Below are 21,306 nucleotides of genomic sequence, written 5' to 3'. Positions count from 1 at the left end.
GTAGGGTAAGAGAGGTTATGGAATTAATCACTCTAGGTCTCTCAAAAGGTTGCCTTGATTTTTAAAGAATTCAGTTGCATGTGAGTAAAACACATGGTTCCTAGTTAAGACGTGCTCTGGGCTCAATTTATCCTTTTAAAAAGGAAGAGTTGAAGCAGATCCCTGATTTTTTAAAAAGAGCTCTGAAGTTATAATATTTGGCCCCAGAAAGAAAGGAGGAATATCCAAAAAGAAGTCTGGTGGATAAAGACCCCCTCAAGGGTCACCGCAGCAGGGAAATACGAGAGAAATTCTTTGAGCAGTTTCCAGGGTTGAGTGGGAGGTGTTGTGGCTGGCACCCTTTTGAGAGGGAATAAAAACACCTTATTCCAACTGGACAGGAGACAGTTTTATTTGCCTTTTATTTGCTGGGGAAACTGAGCCTCACAGAGCTGTGGCTTGCTCCAAATTGATGGCAGAGCCAAGTTGTACACACAGAGATTGTGTTATGACTCACATTCCCTGTTTTTTCTTCCGCTGTTTTCCCACCTTATTTGAATCTTAGAAGCCAGCTATACATTTCACTCTAAAGCCCATCTGGGGAGATGGAGTTAATCAGATTTTCTCCAAGCTATGGGACTATAGGATAAATACTTTAAAGGATTTTCTGGCTGATTTGAACTCACTGGCACTCTGGGGACTCTCCCTCCCAAGGCTACTGAGAGAGGACAACCCCTTCTCCTTATCCAATAACGTTAGAAACTCCTTTGGTTGGTCTCCCAAGAGTACTCATCAGCTCAGTTCCCTCCAGGGCTAGGCCTTCTCCCAAGCAAAAACTTCTGGAAAGTCTTGTTTACTAGCCTCCTACCAGCAGGATTTTCCCTCCCCTCCCCCTGCACTACAATAGCACATCCCACACTACCGGTTCTGTGATTGGCTCCCACAATCTAGAATTTCCATGACATTCTGAGTAGTGACTGAAAAGGAAATTTTGTTTTGAAGGTGTATATTAATATGAGTTGGATACAAATTTAAATATAATAAATAATATATGTATTTTTATATATATAATAAAGAGCTAACCTTTATTAGCATGGTTTCTGTGTGTCAAGAGCTACTGTGAATTCACATAATCTCATTTACTTTTCACAGTCAGACCTTGAGGTAAATATTATCTTTGTGTATGTGTTTTTGTACATTTGTGAGTATGCTTGGGCAAAACCAGCTTGTATGTTACTGTATATATAAATTTATTTATGATTTGTATCATGCCTAATTCTGAAGTGATTTTGATATGCATATGTGTATTTGTACATTTGTGTTTGTAAATGGGTCTTTCTCCACATACACATAGATGTGTATGTATCTATGTGTGTCTTTGTGGCGCTCCTAGAAATACTGAAACAAGCTGTAAGCTGGCAATTTTGTCCTTGTCCCTCATCTGACTATGAAATACCTGCAAAGCCAGGTGTGATGCAGCATGTGGAAATTTGTTTTTCTTTTCCTTCAAGGGGTGCTGTGCATGTGTGGCTGTTCATGAGTGTGAGTGGCTCCAAGGCTGTGGCCTGTGCAGGAAGTGAGAGTAATTATTACCTGGGGTGGTTGAGGGGCACCTGTTTGTTAATAGGCCTCTGTTTACTATGAGGCTGATACTTTCATTTAATCAGCACATATGAAAGGAGCATGTGCCAAGTATTGGGGATATGACAGTATATAAGATAAACAGTACAGTATATACTGATAGTGTATAAAATAAACTGTAAATAAGATAAACTTTTGGAATATGCAGTTGCTTCAGAAGTTCAGTGGGAAGAGTCCCTCAGGTTAGTTAATCTACACTTTTTACCCTACACATCACACACATCACATATTTATGCCAGGACAGATCTTTTTGTTCTTGTATAGGTCACTATTGAAAATAAATAACTGTGGGCTTGGCAGTCAGGGATTTATGTCCTTATTTTATCTCTTCCTCAAAAGGTTGGATAGGTTGGATAAATGACTAAACTTCTCCAGGCCTAAGTGAAATGAGGGTAGTAATGACACTTTTCTCATTGCAAGAAACTGCATGGAATAAATATTTAAGTCTAAATCTTATTGTAGCTTACCATGCTATGAAACAAAAATCTTCAAGGAATGGAATGGATTGGCTTCAGCTAATGATTCATTTCTATTGGTAACTTTTCTGTGTTGTCTGACTCCAGTGTAGTTCTAATACTTGACTGGTGTCTTATAGGTCCTAGTAGCTGGATTTGAACCCTACTAAGTATGAATAAATTTTGACACACAGTGAAACTTATTTTATTACTAGAAAAGGTTCATTATGTTATTCATTCAACAAATGTTTATTGAGCATTTATTGTGTATCTGGTACTATTTTTGGCACTGGGGATATAGCAGGGAACAAAACAAGCCAAAAGCCCTATTCTAATGTTATGCATCTTCTGTTGGAGGGAGACAGAAGACAAACAAGGAAATATATGGTGAGTTAGGTAGTCATAAGAATTAAAAAGAAAAAGGCAGGTCAGAGAGTGGCATGGAGGTGCTATTTTATGTAAGGTGATCAGATCAGAGAATGGCTCCTGAAAAAGCATTTATGTAATTGAAGGAAGTGAAGGAATGAGTCATGTGAAGCTTGGGGGACGGTGGAGGTAAGGAAAGCTTTCTAAGAAGTGGGAAAAGCAAATGCAAAAGCCCCAAGAGGGGAGTATATTTGCAGTGTACAAGAAACAGCATGGAGACCAGTGTGCCTGGACAGAGTGAGTGCAGGGAATAGTGGTAGAAGATGAGATTAGAGAGGAAGTTGGGGACTAGAGCAGGTACTACGTCCAAGAAAAGATTTCAGGGATGGCAGGAGCAAAATGAAAGCAGAGAGACTAGTTAGGAGCTACTGAAAACGTCCACGTGAGAAATTCCTTAGGATAGTCTTGTTCAACACTTTCGTGTACGGAAGAGGAAAATTATATACAGAGAGGTTAATAGACTTACCCTTTAGACTCATAGCACAGCTGGGACAAGAACACAAGTACCCTAATTATAGCTAAAGGGTGTTTCAACTATTTTTTTGTTTATTTCAGCTAAGATAAAGGGCATGCAGAAAGAAAGGAAAGTCTGTGAGGGAAGAGACTTTACCTGTTTTTGTTACTGACATATACTGATATATATCACATATCGGTATCAGATACTAAATAATATAGTGTCTGGCACATACGAGGGGCTCAGTAAATATTTATTGCAAGGATAAATGAGTGAATAAACAAAAGAACAAAAAAATTCAGGCAGAGGACACAAATACAGGAGAAAGAGAGTAAGGAATATTGTTAATCAGGTAAGATTATGTTGTCCTGAGCCAGCTAATGTAATTAATATAATGCCAAGCCTCTGTCCATAATGACATTCACAGAGGAGAGTGCTGTATGTTTCAACACTGCTTTGATAGACCTGAATGATACTTTGCAAAGAGAGATATTTGGAACAACTGAGCAGCTTACCTAATTGTATTGTAGTATGATGAATAAAGGCCTGAAAATGGTACTGTGGAAGAGTCTTTTCTCCAAAGAATTAGAGGCTTGCTGCCAGCTGTTTCTAATCCTAATCCAGAGTGCTCTTGTTACTTTTTTTTTTTGCAAAGCAATTATCTGTTCTTTATGCTTTAAAGAAGGGACCCCAGAACTACTTAGGGGATCTCAGTGACACCAGAAGAATTTTAGTTGTAAAGAATAGATGCATAAAATACGAAGAGACCTTTCCTCCCATTTTACTAGCTACTCAGGGTCCAGGAAAGGGGAATGACTGGCTTAAGATATCACAACAAAACTGAATCTAGATTGGAGGACTCTTAATCTTTCAGGTCATGGTTCCCTACCTTTTTTTCTGTGAGACCTAAAATAAAAGAAGAGGAGGTACGATCTGTGATGAAAAATGCTTCATATCAAAGCTGACCTGCTCAGAGACCAGAGACTCCCCAGTTTTCTTTTGTAGTCAAGCCTATACTTGTACTTGGTGCTCTAACAGCTTACTGTTCGTAAGAGACTTTTAGCGATCTCCCTGTGCTTCATTTCCATCTTTCTCTCAAACTATCTCTGCCTCTTTTTTCTACTTTCTTCTCATCTGCCCTTACATGTTATTTTATCTTTATTCAGTTAGTTTTTCTTTCTTTCTCTCTTTTTTTTTTCTGAGATGGAGTTTCGCTCTTGTTTCCCAGGCTGGAGTGCAGTGGCGTGGTCTCTGCTCACTGCAACCTCCACCTACAAGGTTCAGGCGATTCTCCTGCCTCCAAGTAGCTGGGATTATAGATGTGCACCGCCTTGCCTGGCTAATTTTGTATTTTTAGTAGAGATGGGATTTCAACATGTTGGCCAGGCTAGTCTCGAATTCCTGACCTCAGGTGATCTGCCTGCCTTGGCCTCCCGAAGTGTTGGGATTACGGTGTGAGCCATTGCATCCAGCCCAGTCAGATTTTTCTCATTGGGTCTCTCATCTCCTACTGTGTCCACAAAGACTTTTGTGATTAAGTAGGCTTGACACAGGACACACTTTTACTGAGTTTGTTCATTCACTCAAAGCCTTGTTCATTTATTTAAAAAACACATATATCTTGAACACTGATTGTGTGTCTGACACTGTGCTGAAGTTTTGCATGTCTAAATAAAGATTTGTTCATTCATTTTAAAATAAATATTTATTAAGTACTGTCTGTGTGTTAGGAACTTTGGAAAATGGTAGCACAAGAAAAGCATAATCAGTGTCATTGGAAGGAAGGAGGTGATAAAGGAGATCCCTGTACGGCATATTTAAAAACCCTTTAATATTGAAATACACATAAATACATACATTTTGATAAATTATTTACAAAATTAGCACTCACATAGAACATTATGAGGACTCTAGAGGCCTGCCTCTTATCTCCTCCCGGTCATTATCTGCCAAAGATATCTATTAATATTATTCTGATTTCTGTTACTTTCATTTTGCTTGCTTATGACTAAATGGAGTAAATAATCTTTGTTCTTGAGGGGGGATCGACCTGTAACTTTCCTTTATTAAAAATGTCTTTTTCAGGTTTTGGTATAAAGATTATGGTGGCATCCTCAAGTTGTGAATGTTTTTTCTTTTCTATTCTTTACAAACATCCACGCAAAGTTGTGCTATTTCTTCTTTCAATGTTTGGGAGTGTTCATTGGTGAAGCCATCTGGAAATTTCTTAGTGGAGGGTTTATATTTTAAGGTTCAATTTATTTAATATATATAGAACTATTCTGATTGTACTTGTTCATGTATTGGTTTTAGTAAGTTGTATTTTTGTAGGCATTTGTCCATTTTATTTAAAATTTACATTTGTATAAAATTTTTTATAATCCTCCTATTTTGTTAGTCTACAGAATCTGCAGTGATGTATTCTTTTTTGTTATATTGGTAATGTGTACTTTTCCTTTTTTATTGATTATCTTTTTCTAGGTCATTAGCCATTGTATTGGTCACTTCATGTAACCAACTTAGAAATTCTTTTCTATATTATAAATTTGTTTTCTATTCCATTTATTTTGCTCTCAACTTATGCATTTTTTTGGGGTTTAATTTGGTTATCTTTTTCTGACTTCTTGAGATGGATGCTTAGATAATTAAGTTTCAACCTTCCTTATTTTCATATATCTTTTTTTCTGACCTTTGTTTCAGCTGCATTCCACAAATTGTGATAAGATATATTTTCAATATTATTCAGTTCAAAATATTTTCTGGTATCCACTCTGCTTTATTCTTTCATTTTAGAGGCATTTAGAGGTATACTGTTGAATAATGTTATCCCATTGTTTTCTGGCTGACATCGTATCTTTGAAAAGTCAGCAGTAAGTCTTATTTTTGATCCTTTTAAGATAATTATTCATTTTTTCCCCCTGGTGGTTTTAAGGATTTTTATGTCTTTGGTTTTTATGAGTTTTATGTGCTATACCTACGTTTGATTTTCTTTACAAAATCTTACTTGGGGCTTATAGAGCTTTTTTGAATTTGTGCCTTGATGTATTTCATCACTAATCATCATTTCATTATTGCTTTTTCTTTATTCTCTCCTCTTCACTTAGAACTCCAATTGCACATATGTTAGGCTTTTTCCTTGTGTCTTGTATGCTGTTAATGCACTTTTCTGCATTTTTTATTCTCTTTTCTTCTCTCTGCACCAATCTCGATCTTCTCTACTTTTTCTACCAATCTTCTCTTTTGCTGTGTTTGATCTGATTTTACACTTGTTAAATTAATTTTAATTATTAAATTAATTAAATATTAATTTCAATTGTTTTAATTTCCAGCTCTAGTGTTACCACTTGCTTCTTCTTTTCTTTTCTCTTTAAAATGGATTCTTGTTCTCTGGTGACATTCCTCACCTTTTTACCAATTTTCTGGAGTGCATTAATCCTGATTAAATTTCCTGTCTGGTAATTCTAAAATATGGGTCATCTATTGGTATGTTTCTATCGCTTGATTTTTTATCATAGATTTTGTTCATTTGTATCTGTTTACTGATATAGTTGGTATTTTTTGAGTGACTGCCTTACATTGTATATGAAAAATTATAGTGGCACTGGATCATGTCATCTTCTGGGAAAGATTAAATTTCCTTTGGGTTGGCAGAGAGAGTATGGACAGATCACCTTGATTTAATCATGGATTAAGATGATTTTAAGTTGTGTTTCAGGCTTCCTGAGGATGTCTCTTTCTGATTTACCTTATTCCATGAGCATAGCCTATTAGGGTCTTAATTGAAAGCCAATTCTCTGCCTTTCTCTTTGGTGGGCCCTGACTTCCGATTTCTGTTCCCTCAACTCTGTAATCCCAGCACTTTGGGAGGCCGAGACGGGCGGATCACGAGGTCAGGAGATCGAGACCATCCTGGCTAACATGGTGAAACCCCGTCTCTATTAAGAAATACAAAAAACTAGCCGGGCGAGGTGGCAGGTGCCTGTAGTCCCAGCTACTCGGGAGGCTAAGGCCGGAGAATGGCGTAAACCCAGGAGGCGGAGCTTGCAGTGAGCTGAGATCCGGCCACTGCACTCCAGCCTGGGTGACAGAGCGAGACTCCGTCTCAAAAAAACAAACAAACAAACAAACAAAACAAAACAAAACAAAAAAACTCTGTGAGACTGCCAAAATCATTGCTAAGCTTTTCAATCCTTAGAAGTTGCTTTTTAAAAAATATGTTTATTATGTCTTGTAATGAAGCTGTCTCTGACCTTCCTCCCTGAAATATCCCTCCCATCACTGTCATTCATTTTATTTTATTTTTAGATGTACAGAAAAGTTCTTATATATCCTTCACCCAATTTCTCCTAATGTTAACATCTTATATAATGTGGTACATTAGCCAAAATTAAAAAATCGATATTGGGACAGTTTTTTTCTTATTGTTTTTCTTACTGTCTTAAGATCAAATAAATGCAGGGTACCACATTACATTTAGTCATTGTTTCTCTTTGGTTTCCTAAAACTGGTGACAGATTATCAGTCTTTCCTTGTTTTTCATGACCTTCAGAGTTTTGAAGAGTGCTGGTCAGGTATTTCATAGAATGACACTCAATTTTGAATTTGGTTTTGTCTGATGATTTTCTTTTGACTAGACTGAGGTTATGAGTTTTTGGAAGAGTATCACAGAGATGAAGTGATATTGTGGGGATTCTTGACATCAACATAACTTATCACTATTGATGATAAACTTGATCATTTGGTTTAGGTAGTATGTTTGCCAGGTTTCTCTACTATAAACAAAGTTACATTTTTTCTATTCCCATATTCTGTTCTTTTGGAGGTTGAGCCATTAAGTCCAGCTCACACTCAAGGAGAGGCAAATTAGCTCCACCTCCTAGAGGAGGTTATTAGCTATGTTTGCTTGGCTCCTCGGCCTCTGACAACGTGTATGTGCAGCTGAGAATTTGGCAAATGCATTATGAGGAATTGCATGCAGAATGTTGAGCTCACTTTTTCTGTGTGTGTGTGTGTGTGTGTGTGTGTGTGTGTGTGTTTTGCGGGGGGATATTGGCTCCTCAATTTTTGGCTGCATTTAATTAATTTTTTGTCTTCCATCCCAGTGAAACTGCTGTGAGATCTAGGCCACTGCTTTCTGTTTTGCCCTTTTGCTCTGTACTGAGGTCAGAAAATATCCTGAGTGAAGAAAGCACCAATTTAGGATCCACTTTGATGTATTTTCCTTCTCTGTGGCTCTTCAAGTTATGGTTGCTCCCCATTGCCTTCAAACATCTGATTTCATTTTTGATGTGATTGTTATAGTTGTTCTCAATGTTTGTCAGAGCCAAACTACTCCTTCATAACCAGGAGGCAATGAGGAGACACTGGAAGGTCCCCATTACTCTGCACTATACCCATGGATTCCCTCAACTGGCTCACTTTTGGTCTTTTTGCCTGTCTCACCTTATGCTTTCTTCAGGGATCAGCTATTACTTTCTATTCTTTTTCTTCCATCAAGAATTATTTTTCTCTAGCTGTCACTTCTAGTTTTACATCCAACCCAGAGTTCATTCTTCACACAGTTAGTGTTTGCATTGAATTGTCTTTATACTTAGAATGAAATACAATTGCCCATAGGATTTATATGTTCAGCCCTGACCCCCCTCTCTGACGACACTTCCTGCCATTCTCCCCATCTCTTACCAAGCCATAGACTTTTGTTCATTCTTGTTTCCAAGCTACAGATACAGATATTCACACAGTTGGTTCTTCTTGTCATTCAGATCTCAGTTAAAATGATACCTCCTCGATAAAACCTCTTACTCTTCTTCCTGAAGTACTTTCCCCATCACTACTATTCATTCTGCTTAATTTTTCTTTACAGCAATCATCCTTACCTAATTTTTGTTCATTTATGTATTTACTTTTTCATTTTAGAATATAAGCAGCACAGTAACAGGGACTTTCTTCTTCCCCAATCTATTACTAGTGTCTGTAGTAGTTCTTGGCACATAGTAAGCATTAATGAATGAATAAAATTTTACAAGATTTATTTACACTGTGACTTGCACTGTATTTCATGCTTCTGATACACTCTCTCATGAAATTATCACAATAACTCTATGGAGTAGAGTCTATTATTGTCCCCAGTTTATAGAGGAATAATGCTTAAGGCACAGAGAGAGATTGTCTTGTTCAGTTACAGCAGGTAACTGGTGGTATTAAGACTTAACCTTGGGGGGGCGGAGCAAGATGGCCGAATAGGAACAGCTCCAGTCTCCAACTCCCAGCGCGAGCGACACAGAAGACCGGTGATTTCTGCATTTTCAACTGAGGTACTGGGTTCATCTCACTAGGGAGTGCCGGACGATTGGTGCTGGTCAGCTGCTGCAGCCCGACCAGCGAGAGCTGAAGCAGGGCGAGGCATCGCCTCACCTGGGAAGTGCAAGGGGAAAGGGAATCCCTTTTCCTAGCCAGGGGAACTGAGACACACAACACCTGGAAAATCGGGTAACTCCCACACCAATACTGTGCTTTAAGCAAACAGGCACACCAGGAGATTATATCCCACTCCTGGCCGGGAGGGTCCCACGCCCACGGAGCCTCCCTCATTGCTAACACAGCAGTCTGCAATCTAACCTCAAGGCAGCAGCGAGGCTGGGGGAGGGGCGCCCGCCATTGCTGAGGCTTAAGTAGGTAAACAAAGCCGCTGGGAAACTCGAACTGGGTGGAGCTCACAGCAGCTCAAGGAAACCTGCCTGTCTCTGTAGACTCCACCTCTGGGGACAGGGCACAGCTAAACAGCAACAAAAGCAGCAGAAACCTCTGCAGACGCAAACGACTCTGTCTGACAGCTTTGAAGAGAGCAGTGGATCTCCCAACACGGAGGTTGAGATCTGAGAAGGGACAGACTGCCTGCTCAAGTGGGTCCCTGACCCCTGAGTAGCCTAACTGGGAGACATCCTCCACTAGGGGCAGTCTGACACCCCACACCTCACAGGGTGGAGTACACCCCTGAGAGAGAGCCTCCAAAGCAAGAATCAGACAGGTACACTTGCTGTTCAGCAATATTCTATCTTCTGCAGCCTCTGCTGCTGACACCCAGGCAAACAGGGTCTGGAGTGGACCTCAAGCAAGCTCCAACAGACCTACAGCTGAGGGTCCTGACTGTTAGAAGGAAAACTATCAAACAGGAAGGACACCTACACCAAAACACTATCAGTACGTCACCATCATCATCAAAGACCAGAGGCAGATAAAACCACAAAGATGGGGAAAAAGCAGGGCAGAAAAGCTGGAAAATCAAAAAATAAGAGCACATCTCCCCCAGCAAAGGAGCACCGCTCATCGCCAGCAACAGATCAAAGCTTGACGGGGAATGACTTTGACGAGATGAGAGAAGAAGGCTTCAGTCCATCAAACTTCTCAGAGCTAAAGGAGGAATTACGTACCCAGCGCAAAGAAACTAAAAATCTTGAAAAAAAAGTGGAAGAATTGATGGCTAGAGTAATTAATGCAGAGAAGGTCATAAACGAAATGAAAGAGATGAAAACCATGACACGAGAAATACGTGACAAATGCACAAGCTTCAGTAACCGACTCGATCAACTGGAAGAAAGAGTATCAGTGATTGAGGATCACATGAATGAAATGAAGCAAGAAGAGAAACCAAAAGAAAAAAAAAAGAAAAAGAAATGAACAAAGCCTGCAAGAAGTATGAGATTATGTAAAAAGACCAAATCTACGTCTGATTGGGGTGCCTGAAAGTGAGGGGGAAAATGGAACCAAGTTGGAAAACACTCTTCAGGATATCATCCAGGAGAACTTCCCCAACCTAGTAGGGCAGGCCAGCATTCAAATCCAGGAAATACAGAGAACGCCACAAAGATACTCCTCGAGAAGAGCAACTCCAAGACACATAATTGCCAGATTCACCAAAGTTGAAATGAAGGAAAAAATCTTAAGGGCAGCCAGAGAGAAAGGTTGGGTTACCCACAAAGGGAAGCCCATAGGACTAACAGCAGATCTCTCGGCAGAAACTCTCCAAGCCAGAAGAGAGTGGGGGCCAATATTCAACATTCTTAAAGAAAAGAATTTTAAACCCAGAATTTCATATCCAGCCAAACTAAGTTTCATAAGTGAAGGAGAAATAAAATCCTTTACAGATAAGCAAATGCTTAGAGATTTTGTCACCACTAGGCCTGCCTTACAAGAGACTCTGAAGGAAGCACTAAACGTGGAAAGGAACAACCGGTACCAGCCATTGCAAAAACATGCCAAAATGTAAAGACCATCGAGGCTAGGAAGAAACTGCATCAACTAACGAGCAAAATAACCAGTTAATATCATAATGGCAGGATCAAGTTCACACATAACAATATTAACCTTAAATGTAAATGGACTAAATGCTCCAATTAAAAGACACAGACTGGCAAATTGGATAAAGAGTCAAGACCCATCAGTCTGCTGTATTCAGGAGACCCATCTCACACGCAGAGACATACATAGGCTCAAAATAAAGGGATGGAGGAAGATTTACCCAGCAAATGGAGAACAAAAAAAAGCAGGGGTTGCAATACTAGTCTCTGATAAAACAGACTTTAAACCATCAAGGATCAAAAGAGACAAAGAAGGCCATTACATAATGGTAAAGGGATCAATTCAACAGGAAGAGCTAACTATCCTTAATATATATGCACCCAATACAGGAGCACCCAGATTCATAAAACAAGTCCTTAGAGACTTACAAAGAGACTTAGACTCCCATACAATAATAATGGGAGACTTCAACATTCCACTGTCAACATTAGACAGATCAACGAGACAGAAAGTTAACAAGGATATCCAGGAATTGAACTCATCTCTGCAGCAAGCAGACCTGATAGACATCTATAGAACTCTCCACCCCAAATCAACAGAATATACATTCTTCTCACCACCACATCGCACTTATTCCAAAATTGACCACATAATTGGAAGTAAAGCACTCCTCAGCAAATGTACAAGAACAGAAATTATAACAAACTGTCTCTCAGACCACAGTGCAATCAAACTAGAACTCAGGACTAAGAAACTCAATCAAAACCGCTCAACTACATGGAAACTGAACAACCTGCTCCTGAATGACTACTGGGTACATAACGAAATGAAGGCAGAAATAAAGATGTTCTTTGAAACCAATGAGAACAAAGATACAACATACCAGAATCTCTGGGACACATTTAAAGCAATGTGTAGAGGGAAATTTATAGCACTAAATGCCCACAAGAGAAAGCAGGAAAGATCTAAAATTGACACTCTAACATCACAATTAAAAGAACTAGAGAAGCAAGAGCAAACATATTCAAAAGCTAGCAGAAGGCAAGAAATAACTAAGATCAGAGCAGAACTGAAGGAGATAGAGACACAAAAAACCCTCCAAAAAATCAATGAATCCAGGAGTTGGTTTTTTGAAAAGATTAACAAAATTGACAGACTGCTAGCAAGACTAATAAAGAAGAAAAGAGAGAAGAATCAAATCGACGCAATAAAAAATGATAAAGGGGATATCACCACCGACCCCACAGAAATACAAACTACCATCAGAGAATACTATAAACACCTCTACGCAAATAAACTAGAAAATCTAGAAGAAATGGATAATTTCCTGGACACTTACACTCTTCCAAGACTAAACCAGGAAGAAGTTGAATCCCTGAATAGACCAATAGCAGGCTCTGAAATTGAGGCAATAATTAATAGCCTACCAACCAAAAAAAGTCCAGCACCAGATGGATTCCCAGCTGAATTCTACCAGAGGTACAAGGAGGAGCTGGTACCATTCCTTCTGAAACTATTCCAATCAATAGAAAAAGAGGGAATCCTCCCTAACTCATTTTAGGAGGCCAACATCATCCTGATACCTAAGCCTGGCAGAGACACAACAAAAAAAGAGAATTTTAGACCAATATCCCTGATGAACATTGATGCAAAAATCCTCAATAAAATACTGGCTAACCGGATTCAGAAGCACATCAAAAAGCTTATCCACCATGATCAAGTGGGCTTCATCCCTGGGATGCAAGGCTGGTTCAACATTCGCAAATCAATAAACATAATCCAGCATATGAACAGAACCAAAGACAAGAACCACATGATTATCTCAATGGATGCAGAAAAGGCTTTTGACAAAATTCAACAGCCCTTCATGCTAAAAACGCTCAATAAATTCGGTATTGATGGAACGTACCTCAAAATAATAAGAGCTATTTATGACAGACCCACAGCCAATATCATACTGAATGGGCAAAAACTGGAAAAATTCCCTTTGAAAACTGGCACAAGACAGGGATGCCCTCTCTCACCACTCCTATTCAACATAGTGTTGGAAGTTCTGGCTAGGGCAATTAGGCAAGAGAAAGAAATCAAGGGTATTCAGTTAGGAAAAGAAGAAGTCAAATTGTCCCTCTTTGCAGATGACATGATTGTATATTTAGAAAACCCCATTGTCTCAGCCCAAAATCTCCTTAAGCTGATAAGCAACTTCAGCAAAGTCTCAGGATACAAAATTAATGTGCAAAAATCACAAGCATTCTTATACACCAGTAACAGACAAACAGAGAGCCAAATCAGGAATGAACTTCCATTCACAATTGCTTCAAAGAGAATCAAATACCTAGGAATCCAACTTACAAGGGATGTAAAGGACCTCTTCAAGGAGAACTACAAACCACTGCTCAGTGAAATCAAAGAGGACACAAACAAATGGAAGAACATACCATGCTCATGGATAGGAAGAATCAATATCGTGAAAATGGCCATACTGCCCAAGGTAATTTATAGATTCAATGCCATCCCCATCAAGCTACCAATGAGTTTCTTCACAGAATTGGAAAAAACTGCTTTAAAGTTCATATGGAACCAAAAAAGAGCCCGCATCTCCAAGACAATCCTAAGTCAAAAGAACAAAGCTGGAGGCATCACGCTACCTGACTTCAAACTATACTACAAGGCTACAGTAACCAAAACAGCATGGTACTGGTACCAAAACAGAGATATAGACCAATGGAACAGAACAGAGTCCTCAGAAATAATACCACACATCTACAGCCATCTGATCTTTGACAAACCTGAGAGAAACAAGAAATGGGGAAAGGATTCCCTATTTAATAAATGGTGCTGGGAAAATTGGCTAGCCATAAGTAGAAAGCTGAAACTGGATCCTTTCCTTACTCCTTATACAAAAATTAATTCAAGATGGATTAGAGACTTAAATGTTAGACCTAATACCATAAAAACCCTAGAGGAAAACCTAGGTAGTACCATTCAGGACATAGGCATAGGCAAAGACTTCATGTCTAAAACACCAAAAGCAACAGCAGCAAAAGCCAAAATTGACAAATTAAACTAAAGAGCTTCTGCACAGCAAAAGAAACTACCATCAGAGTGAACAGGCAACCTACAGAATGGGAGAAAATTTTTGCAATCTACTCATCTGACAAAGGGCTAATATCCAGAACCTACAAAGAACTCAAACAAATTTACAAGAAAAAAACAAACAACCCCATCAAAAAGTGGGCAAAGGATATGAACAGATATTTCTCAAAAGAAGACATTCATACAGCCAACAGACACATGAAAAAATGCTCATCATCACTGGCCATCAGAGAAATGCAAATCAAAACCACAATGAGATACCATCTCACACCAGTTAGAATGGCGATCATTAAAAAGTCAGGAAACAACAGGTGCTGGAGAGGATGTGGAGAAATAGGAACACTTTTACACTGTTGGTGGGATTATAAACTAGTTCAACCATTATGGAAAACAGTATGGCGATTCCTCAAGGATCTAAAACTAGATGTAACATATGACCCAGCCATCCCATTACTGGGTATATACCCAAAGGATTATAAATCATGGTGCTATAAAGACACATGCACATGTATGTTTATTGCTGCACTATTCACAATAGCAAAGACTTGGAATCAACCCAAATGTACATCAGTGACAGACTGGATTAAGAAAATGTGGCACATATACACCATGGAATACTATGCAGCCATCAAAAAGGATGAGTTTGTGTCCTTTGTAGGGACATGGATGCAGCTGGAAACCATCATTCTTAGCAAACTATCACAAGAACAGAAAACCAAACACCGCATGTTCTCACTCATAGGTGGGAACTGAACAATGAGATCACTTGGACTCGGGAAGGGGAACATCACACACCGGGGCCTATCATGGGGAGGGGGCGGGGGGAGGGATTGCATTGGGAGTTTTACCTGATGTAAATGACGAGTTGATGGATGCTGACGAGTTGATGGGTGCAGCACAGCAACATGGCACAGGTATACATATGTAACAAACCTGCACGTTATGCACATGTACCCTAGAACTTAAAGTATAATAATAATAAAGTAAAAAAAATAAAAAAAAGACTTAACCTCAAGCCTGCACTTTTAATCCTTAACATCATTGTTTTTAGACTTTTGATCTGTATTGTACATTTTAGATCATTAGTTATAATTAGGTTTTCTATTAATTTTACATGGGGCAAATACTCTCAATTAAAGAATAATTTTCTTGATAACAAAATATGATCTTATTGTGGATTTCCTTTTTGGGTTTCCACCACAAGAGGTTTGAGAATTGACATCTGGATTTTTGTTTTGCTTTTTTTTTTTCTCCTAGCATACACTTGTCATTCTTCTGATAATAGTATCTGGATTTTCCGTGAAGAGCACCCCTCTTTCATCCTCTGTTGGTAGGATTAGCCAAAGATCTCCCATGCCTAATACAGGACTGCTCAGTCGATATACTCCACCCCCTAAACACCCAATAAACATGTTTATTGCTCAGGAATAAACATGTGACCTGAATCTATCCAATCACAGTTAATTCCGAGTCTTTTGTTGGAAAAAGGTTCACTTTATTTTTCTTTTAAGACTTACCACTTTGAGGATGTAAGTAGGGGAGCCCACTATTCATAAACCATACCCCCACCCACTGTAAACTAAACAAAAAGGATAAAGCCAATACTGAGGCACTCAGAATTGGGAGTTGGAGAGAGGTATTAATAGATGCTAGATAATATTGTTTGATTGTTTCAGAGCCTACATCCAGTCAGCCTCAAACCACAATCTCATCTGGCCTTTTTGATTTAATGCACCAATTAATTTATTTTGTGCTTAAGCTAGTTTTAGTTGGATTTGTCTCACCCTTACACCCAAGATAGCTGTGATTCATACAGTACTTCAGAAATGCCTGTTGATGGTTGATTGACTATGTGGACATGTGACTTGTACAAACCCGAGAGTGTATCTGTGTAGCCTGATTAGAGGTGAAAGGGTGTCTTGCATGACCTTGAAAAAAAAACCTCACCATGCCCCTCCCCCAGCTCTCTGCTTTGGGCCCTTGACTCTGCATGAGATCAAGCTCTTATTTGTTAGGTGGCGGTAATAACGAGCCAGATGGAAGAGTTGCTGATGCTTGGATATCAATTAGTGAAGCTCTAACTGCAGGAAAACCTCTCAGACATGTCCTAAGTGTCTTAATCTCTCAGTGGGCCTTCTCCTCTAAATGCTTAGGTAGCTGGTAATATGTTTGAGCTGTTGATCCTTTCTTTGATCACGTCTTATAGGATTATTCTGAATGAAATGGTGCCGAGGAACTGGGGCTGTTATTTGGTTGTCTTGGCTCACACTTAGGCCATGTTGCTTGGCTCTGGCATTTGTTTTTCTTCTTCCTCTGCTTGTGCTGGATTGGAAGGCTCTCACCAAACATGTGTCTTCTGATTCCCCAGCTCTCACCAAGTTGTGTAAGTGTCAGGTTAATCTTCAAGCCTAGGAAAACAGGGTTTAACAATTCCCTGCACACCTGGTAGCAATTCCCTTTCATCGTCATCTTGCACTTCATCCTTATGGCACCTCAGGGATGGTCAGGGCAGATGTTACAAGTTTTATTTTACAGATGAGAAAAATGAGGGGCAGTGAGATATAGCAACAGTGTAGCAGATCCGCTCCAAGGTCAGTGCTCTCATATTATTACAGCATCTCATAACCCTATGATTATCCAGTTATTTGCTACAACAGATGATCAGTAATATTTCTAATGCTTGGCCAGGCATGGTGGCTCATGCCTATAATCCCAGCACTTTGAGAGGCTGAGGTGGGAGGATTGAGGATTGCTTGAGGCCAGGAGTTTGAAACCAGCCTAGGGAACATAGCAACACTCCATCTCTAAAATATGTATATCTCATACTTTAAGAGACAGCCCAAACAGCATCTCTTCTATATCATCTGCACATATCACCCAGCTAAAAAAACACTATCTTCTGAACTTGCATAGCACTCTTTCCAGTATCCTTACAGTTTTATAAGTTTCTACCTTATAATGTAATCATTTGTGTGTATTTTTATTTTCTCTCCTAGAATAACTAGGTAGATACTCAGATAAACCTACCATGAGCGATTCATAATTGTTTATTCAGAGCATGAACAAGTAAGTAAATGCCTTAATTCTTTATTGGGGGGGTGGGGTTAGTGGAGGAAGGTAGAGGTAATATATTTCAAGGGACCAGAATGATTGTTTCCAGAGTACTTAGAGGGCTGCTATGTGAAGAAGGATTAAATTTGTTATGTGCCATCCAAAGGGCAGATATATGACCAGTGGGTAGACATTTCAGCTTAATATAGGAATTCCTATAGCCAAAGCTGTTGAAAGGTGAAGGGGATATCTTCTAGGATAGTTAAAGTCTGTGTCATTAAATGTATGAAAGCAAGTATTGAGTGATCACTTGGTAAGAAGAGTTCAGAGGAGATTCAATATCTTATGACGGATCAAACTTCCAGGTCCCTTTCTACTTAGACAGTAGTATTTAAGAGATCTACAGTATAATTGGCTTTTGCTTGCTCATGGAAGCAAAACTTATACTCAAGAGGTAAATCCTCACTCATTTAATAAACATATAGGCAGTGGTGCATAGTGACTAAGAATGTGGGCTCTGGAATTCAAGTTCTGGATTTCTTACTTACTAATGTATGACCTTGACAAAGTTACTGAACATCTCCAAACTTTATTTTCCTTATCTGTAAAATGATGGTAATAGTACCACTACTGGGATGTTGTGTAGTCATGCGCAAGGAACACTTAACATAGTGCCTGGCACAGAGGAAGTACTCAATTGTTATTACTACTAGTTGTTATTATATTATGACTCAACTGTTGTTACTACTGAGGCTCTACGTCTACTCTTCCTCTCCTACCAGGATCCCTAAACTCTGTCTGTGTCCTGCACTTCCTTGGGGCTGCCAAAATCCTTCCTTCCTGGTAGCATCTTAGGCTTCAGGCAGAAAAGGTCAGGGAGGTCCCCCAGAGACCTTAGAGCTCGTGCCTCTGAGCATATAGTTGACAGCTGACTGTGAGACTGGCGATCTGAGCCTTTGAGGCCTCCGGCCACTTTCCAAAGCCAACAATGCAGATAAAAACACAATATCGTTTCTCCAATCTCTTCTGGGATCCTGGTTGCCGGCACTCATTAAAGGCAGTTTTCTTTTAGATTTCAGAAGCTGTTTTAAAAGCTTGAGTTTAACATTGGGTTCCCCAAAGGCTGATAGTAGTTGCTTCTGTTTTTCCCCCAAATCCCTGACCTGAATTTCCAGTGGCTGGGTTATTAGTGCATCAACAAAACATGTTTCCTGGGAATAGAAAATCCATTCTTGTCTTTTGGTCATTTAGAGAATGGCAAGGAAAGATCTCAAGTCCCCAGCACAACCCTTGATGGAGAGCCAAGTTGCTCCCAGAGTAATTCTTCGTTCTATAAGGTTTGAGGTTCACTATCAATAGAACAAAACTTAATCAAAAACTTACATAAATTCTTTCTTTATATAAGCTCCTTGATAAGAAATTATTACACATGATCGATACTTAATAAATATATATTTTGTGCACTTAATATCATCTCCATTTTAAAAAAGAGAAATGAGGTAGTGTTATCATTTTTGCTTTAAAGATGAAGAGACACAGAGGGGCAGTAACTTGCCTGCACCCAGCTAGGAAGGATTAGAGTTGAGATCCCAAGGGAGTTCTATCTGATCCTGAAGTTTGGACCATTTATGGTAAATCATGCTGTCTTCTGTTAGGAGAGAATAGGGAAGGATTTATTATTTATAGAATAAACTTAACAAATTAACAAAACACAGTTGCAGACAATCCCAGATATGATAACATAGACATAGAATGAGCTACTGTATCCATCTTCATATTTAGCACTCAGGCCAACCCTGAGGAGTTAATGTTCACGTCCCTGGTCTTATAGATAGGGAAAAAGACTCCAGGAGGTTAAGGAGTTTGCTCAGGAAGCAAACTAGCCCAGGGAAGGAAAGCTAGGACGCAAATCCTGCTTCTTGAACAATTGATGTGGTACTTTTTACCATGTCACAGTTTTAGTTCTATAAGAAATACATTTAAAATATCATCCTCAAAATTTGCCTTTTTAACTTTTTAAAAAGCACTTTCAGAAATCTTGGAGTCTCTTAGTGTTCCAACAAGCTTGGAAGGTCAAGTCTTTGGTGTCCTGTTTTAGCAATGAGAGACCTGAGGCTAGGGTTTGTCTACTGCTCAACAGTGAGACAAGTGAGCAAGATGGGTTAAAACCAGCTCTTCTCACATGAAGCTCAGCTTTGGTCCTGTTCCATTTCATTGTTTGTCCTGCCTCAGCTTCCCAATTCCTTCAGTCATTAAGTTTCTTTTGATTACTCAGGATCTACAATCTGGCAATTTCTTGGGTCTCTTCTTTCCAGGTGTTCGTTCACTTAACACGCTGTAAGCCAGGTACCATGGCAATTGCAGAGAAAAGAGTTCATAAGAGTTCATCTGAAAACCAGTCATCCTGCTTTACTGTTCACCTCTACACACCTTATCTCTCTCCCCATAGGTGTCTATTCTACCTCATCACTCACAAACCAATTGTGTTTTATAGATGCTATGGTAACATAAAGTGGTACCCCTGGTGGGAAAAGGTAAATAACAGGTTGTTAGAGATAAGAGGAGTGCTTGGTGTTGAGATTAAGGGATCTTCGGAGGCAGATAGTATGTTTTCAAGTGTCTATTTGGTCCCTTGTGAGCTGTATGACTTTAGCCAAGTTGGTTAACTCTTTGGCCTTAGTTTCCTAATCTGTTAAATGTGCCTAATTTATGGGGTTATTGTGAAGATCACAGGAGATCATTAATATAAACTATTTAACAAAATGAACGTACTCTTCCATCATTAACTAGGAAGATAAGATTTACATAAACACAGTAATTAAAATACAAAGCAGGCCCTGTATTTTAATGACTGCAGAATCCCCACTGCCTATCTCAGTGCCTGGCATACAGTTGAGGTTCAAGGTCCACAGCTATGGGTATCATCTATTGAATGCTTTTATTGCTCTAGGCTTGTGCTAAGAGTTTAGTGTGCATTATGTGATTTAATCTCTACCAACAACTCCTCGGGAGTATTCTGACTCTCTTGTAGATGTTGCAGATGATGAAGTTGAAGCTAAAGCCTGGAGAGTGCAAGTGACTTACCCAAGGTTACAGGCTATGGAACAGTAGAGTCAGGGTTTGAAACCAGGTGTATCTGACTCCCAAGCCTGTATTCACTCGCATATTCGATTCGTGATTTATTCATTCAGACAACATTCTTTGAGTATCTCCACTGGGGGAGGTACTGAATCAAGTGCTGGGTATGCAGTAGGGAAGATGGCATAATCCCTGCTCATAAGAAATTCTGCATTTATTCGTGTCCTTTGCAGGGACATGGATGGAGCTGGAAGCCATTATCCTCAGCAAACTTAAACAGGAACAGAAAACCAAACACTGCATGCTCTCACTTATAAGTGGGAGCTGAATAATGAGAGACCACAGGGACACCGGGAGGGGAAAAACACACGCTGGAGCCTATTGGCAGGGGGAGGTGCGGGGGGAGGGAAAGCATCAGGAACAAAAGCTAATGCATGCTGGGCTTAATACCGAGGTGATGGGTTGAGAGGTCCAGCAAATCACTATGGTGGGTGTTTACCTATGTAACAAACCTGCACATCCCGCACATGTATCCTGGAACTTAAAGTAAAAAAAAAAAAATCAGCGTCTGGGAAATATGACATGGGTTGTGGGTGTCAGGGGGAAATGAATTCAATAAGGGGAGCAGTGCAGGGACCATGGCACACTCCTCCCCTGGACTTGCTGCCTCCTCAGTGTTTCCAAGGGGGAGGATGCAAGGTGAGGGATATGGTCACCATGGCCTGGAATTCAGAAGACACTTTCTGGAGGAGATGGATCATAGAGAGGAGGGTGTTCTCCAGAATAAGCTTAGCCAGGGCAAACAGGCGGGGGCAGGACTCCCTTAGG

General features: G+C 39.6%; 1 protein-coding gene across 2 annotated transcripts in view; it reads right to left on the bottom strand.

Annotated features, from left to right (window-relative positions):
- The window catches only part of ATOX1 (antioxidant 1 copper chaperone), a 603,309-nt gene that overhangs the window by 187,847 nt on the left and 394,156 nt on the right, over positions 1 to 21,306 (bottom strand). The window lies entirely within an intron of this gene.

The sequence above is a fragment of the Macaca thibetana genome, chromosome 6 (genome assembly GCF_024542745.1).
Source record: "Macaca thibetana thibetana isolate TM-01 chromosome 6, ASM2454274v1, whole genome shotgun sequence".
NCBI lineage: Eukaryota > Metazoa > Chordata > Mammalia > Primates > Cercopithecidae > Macaca > Macaca thibetana.
The sequence above is the reverse complement of the archived record's forward strand: the minus strand, read 5'-3'. Positions and strand labels throughout refer to the sequence as shown.